The sequence below is a fragment of the Anser anser genome, assembly GCF_964211835.1.
Source record: "Anser anser genome assembly, chromosome: 1".
Lineage (NCBI taxonomy): Eukaryota > Metazoa > Chordata > Aves > Anseriformes > Anatidae > Anser > Anser anser.
In genome coordinates this window covers 8,761,798-8,773,000 of record NC_139720.1, presented here as the reverse complement: position 1 = coordinate 8,773,000, position 11,203 = coordinate 8,761,798, and the positions used below count along the sequence as shown (strand labels likewise).

The 11,203-nt window shown below is 39.0% G+C and overlaps 1 long non-coding RNA gene across 1 annotated transcript; it reads left to right on the top strand.

The window, feature by feature from the left end:
* Positions 1 to 6,398: 6,398 nt before the first annotated feature.
* On the top strand, positions 6,399 to 10,115 carry LOC310892868. Its single transcript, XR_014578532.1, has 3 exons — positions 6,399 to 6,739; positions 7,964 to 8,105; positions 9,599 to 10,115. It is a non-coding gene; the product is annotated as an uncharacterized lncRNA (long non-coding RNA).
* Positions 10,116 to 11,203: the final 1,088 nt, after the last annotated feature.

The following is an 11,203-nucleotide window of genomic DNA, read 5'->3' as shown; positions in this document are numbered from 1 at the left end:
GCAGCTATGCATTACTAATTGATCAGGCTCACACTAGCCTTACAACTGAGTTCAATTCAAGCTTTTTTTCCTAATAATATCTTTTGTAAAATTCTATTTCATTCCTTCAAGTCCCATTTTCCAGGACAGATTAAGTATCCTGGCTGCATTACTAGTCAGGCTTTGGTTGGTTGGCATTTCTGTCCCTGGGGTGATTTACTGGGTTACTCTTCTGCTGTCTGTGCTGCTATAGTGTGGGGACTGAAAACTGCCAGAACAAATGCAGGAAGATATGCCAGCTCTTGGTACACAGAATCCCAAAGCGCCAACAATATTTGGCAGAAACAGAAACACTGTTAATAGAGAAAGCCACTAAAATCTGTATTCAATCATCAGAGCAGCATCTCCCCACACTTGTAAGAGAATGTTCAAATGAGAAGACAAACCAAAAGGCAAATTTAAGTGTCATACAGGGTGGGAACAAAGAATGTGCTCAGAGATTTAACTCCTTAGAGCCGAACTTCTCTTTTTTAGCCAAGTTGGTTTAAAAAGTGGGAAGAAGATCATGCTTGGATGTATATGTATATGTTTTTATTAGGGACTATATCTCAGTTAAATCCCTGAACACTCACTATACCATGTTTTTGTTGAAAGAATAAAAGAAAGAAAAAAAAATAGGAGGTAGAAGAGATGTGTTACTCCTGCGGGTGGTCAGCACAGAATTTTTTACTACAGACCATTATCTACAATTTTGAGTGGAATAGTATAGGCATTGACAATGCTAATGAAGACAGCTCCTCCTTTTGTTGTGAATAAAGGATATTTCTTATCCACACTATCATACTGCCTCCAGATTTCTGTGTATTTCTCTATAGGTCTAATTTGTAACTTCCCTACCACACACCACTGAAAAGGAAGTTTCATACTCAGAAATTGCTGCAATAGCATAGGAATGCAGACTAGTCAGCAAGATATGACAGATAAAAAGAACATACTGGCTTGTTTCTAATCTTTCTACATTTCGCAAGATTTTTATTGAGGTTTTATTGTTTTGTTTTGTTTTAATTTTGCCAGGTTAGGTAAATCAGTTGTTGACTTTAAGGTATGCAGAACATATGGTAACTGGAGAAGAGAACATGCCACTCTAAATAGAAGCGTGAACCCCCATTTCCCATCCCATCCCAGATCTGCAACACTATAAACACAGCTTGCAAGAATACAATAGTGATTTTGGTTGGAGAATTAGTCATATACTCATCTGGGATTAGTGATCGTTACTAAAGACTCGTGAATTTAAAGCGACTGAGGATTGAGACCTTCTCTTCAGTCACTGGTGGTGCAATGATTACTTTTGTTTGAAATGAAATGGACAGGGACATGGTTGAGTTAAAAAAGGTAACACTTCATCCAGGCAGTGATATAGGCCTGGCTAAATTTCTAGAGGTCATTAATAAACACCAACCTTTTGGTGAAATAAACTAACTAGGTGCTCAGTGACCTAAACTTCAGATCTGTAATCAACGAGTTAAGGAGCCAAATAAAACATATTTTAAAAGAGAACCTACAAATGGGCAATACTAAAATAGAAGGATAATATACAGTAAGAAGCTGTTCTTCTCCAAAAGTTGTTCTGAAAACATTTCAAGTCTGCTCCTTTAATTTTGGGAAGACTTGGGCAACTGGATGCTTCCCAGATACTCTATACTAATGCTCAAAATACTCTATACTAATGCTCAATTTGCAATTTCCAGAGCTTTGACACCAATTCTGAACTTCAGTGAGCACATATCTAAGTTACAGTTGACCCAGAAATGTGAGATGCCATTCACTGGGCTAAGCTGCCCTTGTTCCACTAATCATCTCTTATTTTCCAGTGATTTTTGTGTTTTACTGGGAGTACATATAGGATGAAGGACCACACACAGTTCTTCCTGCCAGGAGACTTAATAGTCTAATAGTCTCTTCGATGTTTCCTTATGGTTTGTGACTATTGCACCTCTAAACCACAAAATATTGCCTTAAATTAGGGTAACACCTCAGCCCAGGCATGCCTAAACATAATTAGTTTGTTCAGACTTTCACAGACTATTACAGCTATAATTTCTTCCAGGTTACAACACACTTAAACAGAATTTTCCCAAACTCCTTTGCACAGAAAAATGCAAATTGAATGTGATTCAAGCCTTCTCTTTGGTCCCACTCATTTGGTTTCCATCCCCACCATTAGATTCCAACACAGAGTTCCTCCATGCCTGGGTTTCTTTTACTGTGAAGGTATTTTGCTTTTTTTGCTTTTACTTTTCTGGTTTCAAGCACCATAAGTACATTCCTAGAAATATCGTGCAGTGTTACAATGTAGACAGAAAGAGGCATCACATCAAAGATTCCCAGAAAACTCAAAGTTAGGCATAAAATAAACATACAATGCCTATAATGCTCAAAGATGAGTTTTTAGTTCCAAAATAAAAGAGGAGCAAGAACAAATTCTTAGTCAAATTCTATTATTTTTTTTTTCCAATGCTTTTCTGGCCTTGCTGAGTAAAAGCTGAGCTTGGGGGAACTGAGTGGTGGTCAGGTAAGGAAAGAGTCCTGATCATTATAAACACTCAAAGAATCTGTAAAAATCAGACAGTAAGGGATAAATCTTCTTTTGTTACAAGAACAAGATTTTTGATTAATTTTAGTGAGTTGTCCTTGTATCCTTGTATTTAAAAAAAAAAGTCTAACTCAGCCATCATGTTGTTTCCCAAATACACACTTTGTTTTCCAAAAGCTACATCGTGTGCTTTTATATATAGTTAACATTTTTCTTAAATTGGATAAATGCACATGAATGGAAAAGGTTTAATGCAAATGAAACTAAAAACACATGTTGTATTAATGCAAAAATTGTGTTGGTCCATTTTGTTGCCAAGGGGGTGTCTCCACACCTGCTATTATTTCTGTCAAAACTAAGACCAGCCTCCCATCAGGTGGCCTAGACAGTTTTACTTTTGGAACTGTTGTCTAGTAAAGCAGCACAAGTCATTGGGCAGCAAAATGCAACATTTTGGACTGTGCACTTTCAGGAATGTTTTTGACTGTCAAGCACAAAGCCATAACCAAGGGTCTACTGGTCTCTGGGCTATTAAAATAGAGTGCTATAAGCTATCATTGTCCATTTGTAACCTACATCGATACACTGTCAACTCTGTTTTCCTGAATCTGTGTATTTGAATGGATGGTGGTTAGATGGAAAGACTGTCTAAACAGCAGGGCTATTTGGAACTATAAAAAAAAAAAAGCATAAATAAAAGTCAATGACAGTGTAGATTTATATTGCCTAACATATGTCTAAATTTAGGAATATATATGCATATTTTTAAAAATATTCAGTCAGTGTATAAGCTTTCATAATGATCACCATATTTCAATAATAGATTTGGCAGCACCTAGAGATTTATTCATCTTTTAAGGGTAGACATCTATGGCATGATTTATTTGTGTGATAAGATGTTTAAGATACACTGAGATAACAGAGTTATCTGCATGGAACTAGTTGATAATGATACAGGCCAAGGGGATACATGCCTGTACAGAGTGATAGCCGGAGCCCAGATGAGATACTACGGAATATTTCAAATGGCATTAGCCTCCTGTGTTTAGACAACAGAATCACACCTGGTATTTTTTCATATGTGATCTCTAACATCTACAGGATTCAATCAATTTATCTAAGTTTGTATTTCTGACACCAGTTGAGATGCCCTAAGGAGTCTAAGATAGTTGCACAGGACTGGAAAACATAACAAAGCACTTACCGCGAAAGAATGTCCTTCTTGACTGGCAGATGGAGGGAAGGCAACTGCCGTAAGGTATCTCAAATCTAACATGACTAAATCATGTCCTAGGTCTCCATTAAATACCGCGAGAACTTCGAAAAATGTCTGCCATTCACTTGGAGATAATTATATCATGGACACCTACATTTCATAGAATCATACAATGGCCCAAGTTGGAAGGGACCTTGAATGATCATCTGATGCAACTTTTCACAGAAATGAGACTAGACGAGATTACCTAGTAACCTGACAAGTCACATCTTAAAAATCTCCAGTGACGTGGACTCCACCTCATCCCTAGGAAAGTTGTTCCAGTGTTAGATTTTTCTCGCTGAAAAAAACTTCTTTCTTATATCAAGATAAGAAATGTAGGTGTCCAAACACAGACATGAGTCCTGCAAATGATCCCTTTTTTTTTTTTAATGAGAACAGTTTTCTTTTCTTTTTTTTTTACTTTTAAGTTCAAGGTCAAAATCTGCCTTTTTATATGAGTTTGTACAGCACAGCACTATACTGATTTAGGTCATGGAAATTATTACAATAGTAAGGAAAATTCTGTGATTTCTATTCAGGAAAGCTGTCCAGTAGTCCCTTATAAATTGAATTTTTGGTTACTCTGACATATATTTTCCTCTCTAGCTTTTCTGCTAGATAAAAGTAAGAAAGAAAAATCGGCAAAATTATGGACTAACTATGGAATTGCATTTTTAAAATCAAAAAGACACCAAAAAGCTAGAAAAAAATAGAAAGCAGAGCACCTCTAAATGCACAGAATATGAAGTGCAACAATTTCTAAGATGCAAAAATAAAAGATGAGAAAGTCAAAAACGTTCAACATGATAATTAAAAAAAAAAAGATGGTGAAATGTAGCGGATGACAGGTGACAGATTACCCATGGAAAAATGCAGACATAAACATGATCATAGACTGGCTACAGTTAGATGCTGGACATCATTCACAGAGGTATGAGTTAATCCTGACAAAGCAACAAAAGAAAAAGATTTGGAGACAAATGAAAGACAATCTTGTGTTGCTTGTTTCGAGTGTGATAAAAAAGGCTAATTTAACATAGTTTCCCTGAATGGGTCATCACCAGTAGAAAGATGGATCTAAAAGCATGAATTTAGGATTTAGTAGTCTCAATAGCTACAGGTCAGCATGTTCCAAAATCACTTTGTCTGGTTGCGAGAGAGTGTGACTTAAGTTTAAATTATTCAAATATCAGCCATAAACCTACTGTACAGCCAGATGTTTCCCATGAATAATCTTTGCTTTCCTGAAGCCCCATTGCTTATACTCTGTTCTGTGCCGCAGTCTAGTTACAAAGCAAACTTTTACAAAGCTGGTAAAGAACTACATCTGGTTATTATACTATATAAATGCTGCAAGTGTCCTCTATTTGCACAAAAAGTCACAGTGTTGTTTACTGCCACAAATTCATCTTTATTGTAATCATTTTCTGTGTGTTTTAACTACAGCTGTCTTTTATGTCCATGATATAAAAAAGAACATGAAATTATAGATGGAAAGAAAAGAAAAGAAATTGCCCAAAGCTCTCAGCTCTTTAACTGCAATGGTGTTTGGCATAGAAAGCCTACTATCCCATGAAATGTTTCTCCAATTCCTATTTGTTTGTTACCGTTTTACTTGAGCATAGAAAGGGATTGTTTTGTGTTGTTTATTTTAGATCAGTTTACATGGAGTTTTGTCCATGTGTTAGATAACAAAAAATAAGTTTGACTGAATAGAAAAAAATGTTATCTATACCCTAGGAATCACCATCAACTGAAAAAAGCTTCCTAATAAAAAGAACAGAATGGTTCTGTAAGGAATCATTCAGGAAAGTGAAACATTAAAATATTGAGTTTGCTTGCTTGACTAGATTTCAGAGGACCATATGAGAAAATCTTATTTTAAAGAAAACAAGTCTTAGCCAGTGGAATTGCTCATCCAGTGACTAGTAGGGAGTCTAAGTTGATTCTGGGAACGTATAGTAAGATCGTGACGTCAGTTTCCAATGTAATATTCAAATCTCCAAGTCTTTCAGGTGCTAGTATTCATTAATCCTATTAGCTTCGCTGTGAACTGAAAACATTCAATATTAAATCAAATTAGTTGAAGTTTTCTAGAGCCTCCACATCAGTTAAAATTTACAGAAAAAAATGTCTTCCTTTATGTTTTAAAGACACTTTACAATCTTAAGGGTAGACAGCGAGGTGGATTGAAAACTGGCTAAGTGGGAAAGCCTGGAGTGCGGTGATCAATGGTGCAGTGTAGCTGGAGGCCAATAACTAGTGTGGTACCCCACACTTCTTTATCCGTCATGACTAGACAGATGAAAATCTATGATAGCAATGTTGCCTTTAAGGTCAGTTTTTTATTATATTTTACTTTATTTTTTAAAACAGGCTGTGTAAAAATCTTCCTCACAGAATGACCAACAGAAATATGACCCTTGTGCACCTTTTGTAGTTAATTAATTAGGTCAACTCTAACCACTAAGCCCCTTATCAGGTTATTTCTATTAGTGATAAGGAGCAATTGACCTTAAAACATTGAAGCCAAGTAGATGAGCCTATTCCACAAGGTCTCTTGGCTCCACCCTTGTTAAGTGAAATCTGCCAGGTGTGGGTCATTTGACCTTTGCTATATAGGAAGCATGAGGAGTAAAGGGAGGCTTCCTAGGGGAGTTTGAGGGTCAGATTTTCTAGGATGATTTTTCTATCGTGGTGAAATGGACTCAGTGTTCCCCAGGAGGTTGCTTTTTCTTCATGTTTTCTGCTATCTCTGTGAAATGGTTTTGAAAACTCTATGAGCTAGTTACGTTGGTGGTGTCTTCTCAGTACAGTAAAAGCCTGGTGGTACTACTTCACTTTATAAGCTGTGAGCTTGTTGGAAGTGACTTAGGTTCAGAAGCTGGCAAGTAAGAAGCTGGCAGGTAAGTGTTCCTGGGTTCTACAGCTGTGTAATGTTGTGGAGTCAGAGTACTTCCTTCACCTTGTCTGTTTTCAGTGAAATTACTTATGTTGATTCTAAGCTCCTTTCCCAGCCTTAAAAAAAAAAAATCTCAGAAGCTCAAGTGCATGCAGGTAAGCCTGACTTTGAAGAATGTTCTTAAGTATCTGTTAGGATGCAACAACAGGCTGTGTGAAAAAGGTGCCTTAATGTGAATTCAAATTTTGCCTTGTGATAAGTAGAAAGATGAGGAACCCACACTGCATGAATTGGCTAAACAACTCTGGCAGTACAAAGGAAGTGTCTCCTATTCCCTACATGCCTGTGTCTCTTCTGTGGAGAAGCTTTCTGAAGAGGTCTACCAACTAAAAGAGATTTTATCTTCCTCCCCACTTGTACAAACCGGTGTCTCCACTATTGGGGTAAGTGTACTTCTGTGCAAGGAAGATGATATAGTGAGTAAACACCCTGTGGCTTTTCCTATGTGACCATGGAGAGGACATGAGAAAATGGGATGGAAAATCTACCTTGACCCTAGAGGCACACATATGTGAGTGCAAGGAAAAACAATTGGAGAAAAGAGGCTCTCTGAGAAATTTGCTGCTCCAACTTCTAGCAGGCAGTCCTCCAGACACAGGAATGAAGTTTCTGACCCCAATTAGAGGGGCCCTGCCTCCAGCCAGGGGGAGGAAAGGGACAATTGAGTTTATTGGACTGTGTGGATTCAATGGCCTGGCACACCAAATGCACATAAGTATAAGGCTTTAGTAGTCACTGGTGCACAGTGTACTGTATTAGAATCAAGCTATAAAGGGCCAGAACCCATCTGTATTTATGGGGTGACAGGGGGATCCCAGCAGTTAACTGTAGTGGAGGCTGAGGTGAGTCTAACTGGGAATGAGTGGCAAAAGCACCATATTGTGACTGGTCCAGATGCTCCGTGCATCCTTGGAATAGACTATCTCAGGAGAGGATATTTCAAGGACCTAAAAGGATTCTGCTGGGCTTTTGGCAAAGCTACCTTAGAGACAGAGGACATTAAGCAGTTGTCTACCTTGCCCAGTCTCTTGGAGGACCCTTCTGTTGGGGGGTTGCTGAGGGTCGAAGAAAAGCAGGTGCTTTATTCCCAGATGGAGCACCAGCAGGTGTTTCAGATCCATCCCATCCCAGTTCTGATTAACATCTTCATTCCTGGTCTGGATGATAGGGCAAAGTGCACCCTCAGCACACTTGCCCATGACACAAAACTTGGAGGAGTGGTTGATACACCAGAGGATTGTGCTACCATCCAGAAGGACCTGAACAGGCTGGAGAAATGGGCTGATGAGAACCTCATGAAGTTCAACAAGGTAAAGTGTGAAGTCCTTCATCTGAGGATGTACAACCCCAGGCACCAATAGATAGAGGTCACCTAGCTGGAAAGCAGCTTTGCAGAAAATGACCCGGGATCCTGGTGGGCATGAATTTGAACATGAGTTAACGTGCCTTTTCTGTAAAGAAAGCTAGTGGTATCCTAAACAGCATTAGGCAAAGTATTACCAGCAGGTCAAGAGAGATGATCCTTCTTCTCTATTCAGCACTGGTGAGGCCACATCTGGAGTATCATGTCCCACTCTTGGCTCCTCGGTACTAGAAACATGGAGCTACTGGAGAAAATCCAACGAAGGGCCACAAAGCTGATTAAAGGACTAGAGTACTTCACTTCTCAGGAAAGGCTGAGAGAGCTGGGACTCTAGCTTAGAGAAGAGCAGGCCAAGGGGGAATATTATCCATGTCCTATAAATACCTGAAGGGAGGGCACAAAAAGTGTGGAGGCAGGTGCCTGGTCAATGTTTTGTTTTGTATTTTTTCTCCAAAGTCAATTTTCCTCAGTGCCCTGTACCAAGACAAGAGACAGTGGCACAAACTGGAACACAAAAGGTTCTGTCTAAACATGAGGAAGCACTTCATCACTGTGCAGCTGATAGAGCACTGGCACAGGTTTCCCAGGGAGGTTGTGGAGTCTCCCTGCTTGAAGATCTTCAAAAGTCAACAGGACATAGTCCTAGGCTGCCTGCTCTCAGTGTCCCTTCTTGAGCAGAGGGGTTGCACCAGATGCCCTCCAGAGGTCCCTTCCAACCTCAGCTCTTCTGTGATTTTGAGGCTATTCAAGTTATAGGAATGCTAATGAATGGCATTAAATACATACAGACTACTGTTGGTATTCTGATGTTTGCATTAGGAATAGTCAGACTAAACACAATTTTTATTTAATGGACTGCAGCGAGTTTATGGATGATATCTTAATGGGGGGTTTGAATTATCTTCTGGATATATCACTGCACAGGGTGAGTCTAGAGTGTAGCATCTATAGAATTACATGAGATCACAGTCACTGATCCCTGCTCAGGGTGTTCGGGGTTGTTTCTCCCCAGGTGATAAAATACCAAGATGATAAAGGTAAATCTTTTTACCTCTGTATTGGGTTTACATGACATGCTATTGGCAGTAGGAGGGTTGCAGGGATGGCCTCAGAGAGCAGAGATCAGGTGCTGACTACATGTTGGATAGAGCCAGTTCCAGATGTCTCCAAAACAGACCCACCACTGGCCAAAGCTGATCCTAAGCTGGTGGAGCCTCTGTGATAAAATATTTTAAGAAGGGTAGAAAGTGCTGAGCATCAACTGTGACAGAGTAGTCAGGAAAATGACAGAAACAACCCTGCAGTCAACCAAGATCAGTGTAGAAGGAGGGAGAGGGGGTATTCCAGCCACCTGAGCAAGGAAACCCTTGCAGCCCTTGAGGAAGACTCTGATGAAGCAGGTAGTCCCTCTGCAACTCATGGTGTACCGTGTTGGAGCAGATATCAGCACTGTAGACCATGGAAGACCTCACACCAGAACAGTTATATATGTAACCTGATGGAATCTGCAGCCCATGGAGAGCCCATACAGAAAAAGGTTCTTATCAGGAACTGGTGTGTTGTGTTCCTGCCAAGAGCCCACCTACTGGAGGAGTCCATTTCTGAAGCACTGGACACTGGAAAGGATCTACAGGGCTTGGGAAGAAGGAACAGCAAGAGAAGATGTTTTTAGTTTACTTTTGTTTCTGACTCACCTATGGTGATATTAATTAGTAATAAATTAAACTGGTGTTCCCCAAGTCGAGTGTCTTGCCTGTGACAGTAATTGTTGAGTAATTTCACTGTCCTTACCTCAGCCTATGAGCTTTTCCACCTTATTTTCTCCCCATCCTGTTGAGGAGGGGGAGTGAGCACCTGGCAGCCAGCCAAGGCCAATCCAGCACTGTATCCAATCTAGTATTCAGATTTGCTCAAATCTAAACAACCACTATGTTCGATACTCCTACAAAACACTAATTCTTTGCTCATAGTATAGAATATTAATGTACTGATTTTGCTGTGGGTGAGTTTTCGGGTAAATATCTTTACCTTTGAGTTTATGTATGGAGGCAATAGTCTGCTGTTAGAGACCAGGTTCCCAATACTTAATTTTTTAAAATAAAAGTCTATGTGTAGAGATAAACACAGAACTGTAAAAGCTTGCTGCAGAAGTCTTACCATCAGAACATACCAAAACAGGCTATTCTCTCTTTAAAGAGTAATGATGGCAATAATATTGTGTAGACCATTTAGATAATGATAGACTCCAACTGCAGAAAAGGAAAAATCCTTCTGTAACAATTAAATGGATTACAGGTGGATTGTTCTGATTTTTTTCATTAACTTCTGTAACATGTTATTCTTGCAACGGTGTTCAAGCTACTAACCTACCACTGGTAGTACCTGAAGAGGCATTACCTTTTTTTTTAATTACAAACATTTAAGTGACCACTGTAATGGGTCACTTGTTAGCTCACTGCTCAGGTATCAGCTTGTTCTATGCTCCAGTTTTAATGAGTAAAGTTCTACTTTCCAATGTTTTACTGGGCTTTTGCTAGGTAAAAATCTTATGGTGAATGCAGTGCAAAAGATACACACTTTTCAAACTACCCATGACAAATATACTTCATCACAATGCATAATAAAAATTTAAAAATAATTTTAAAAAAGCTTTTAGAATTATTTTGATGGACTAAGACTTCATCTTTCACTAAGGGAGAAAAGTGCTTTGTCTCTTATCACTATGTCTGTTAGGAAAGATTTAGATGTTTCAGGATATTGAATTTTTCATTTAAGGCTGTTTTTGCATTCTTGAAGAAGTTCCAAATGGATGTGCTGGAGTCTGAAATACTGTATTCACAATGCATACAAAAGCTTCATAGGCTTCCCCACTCAAATGCCTTGTTTGTGAACCCTTCTCCTTTCTGTATGTACCTATCCTGAAACAGAGATGTATGACTACTTTCTGAATGTATTGGGAGTAGCTTTGGGTGTCAGTGGTGGAGTAGCTGTAATATCTTAACAGCTGCCCTTTGAGGATTTACTCAGTGTGCTAGGCTATCATAT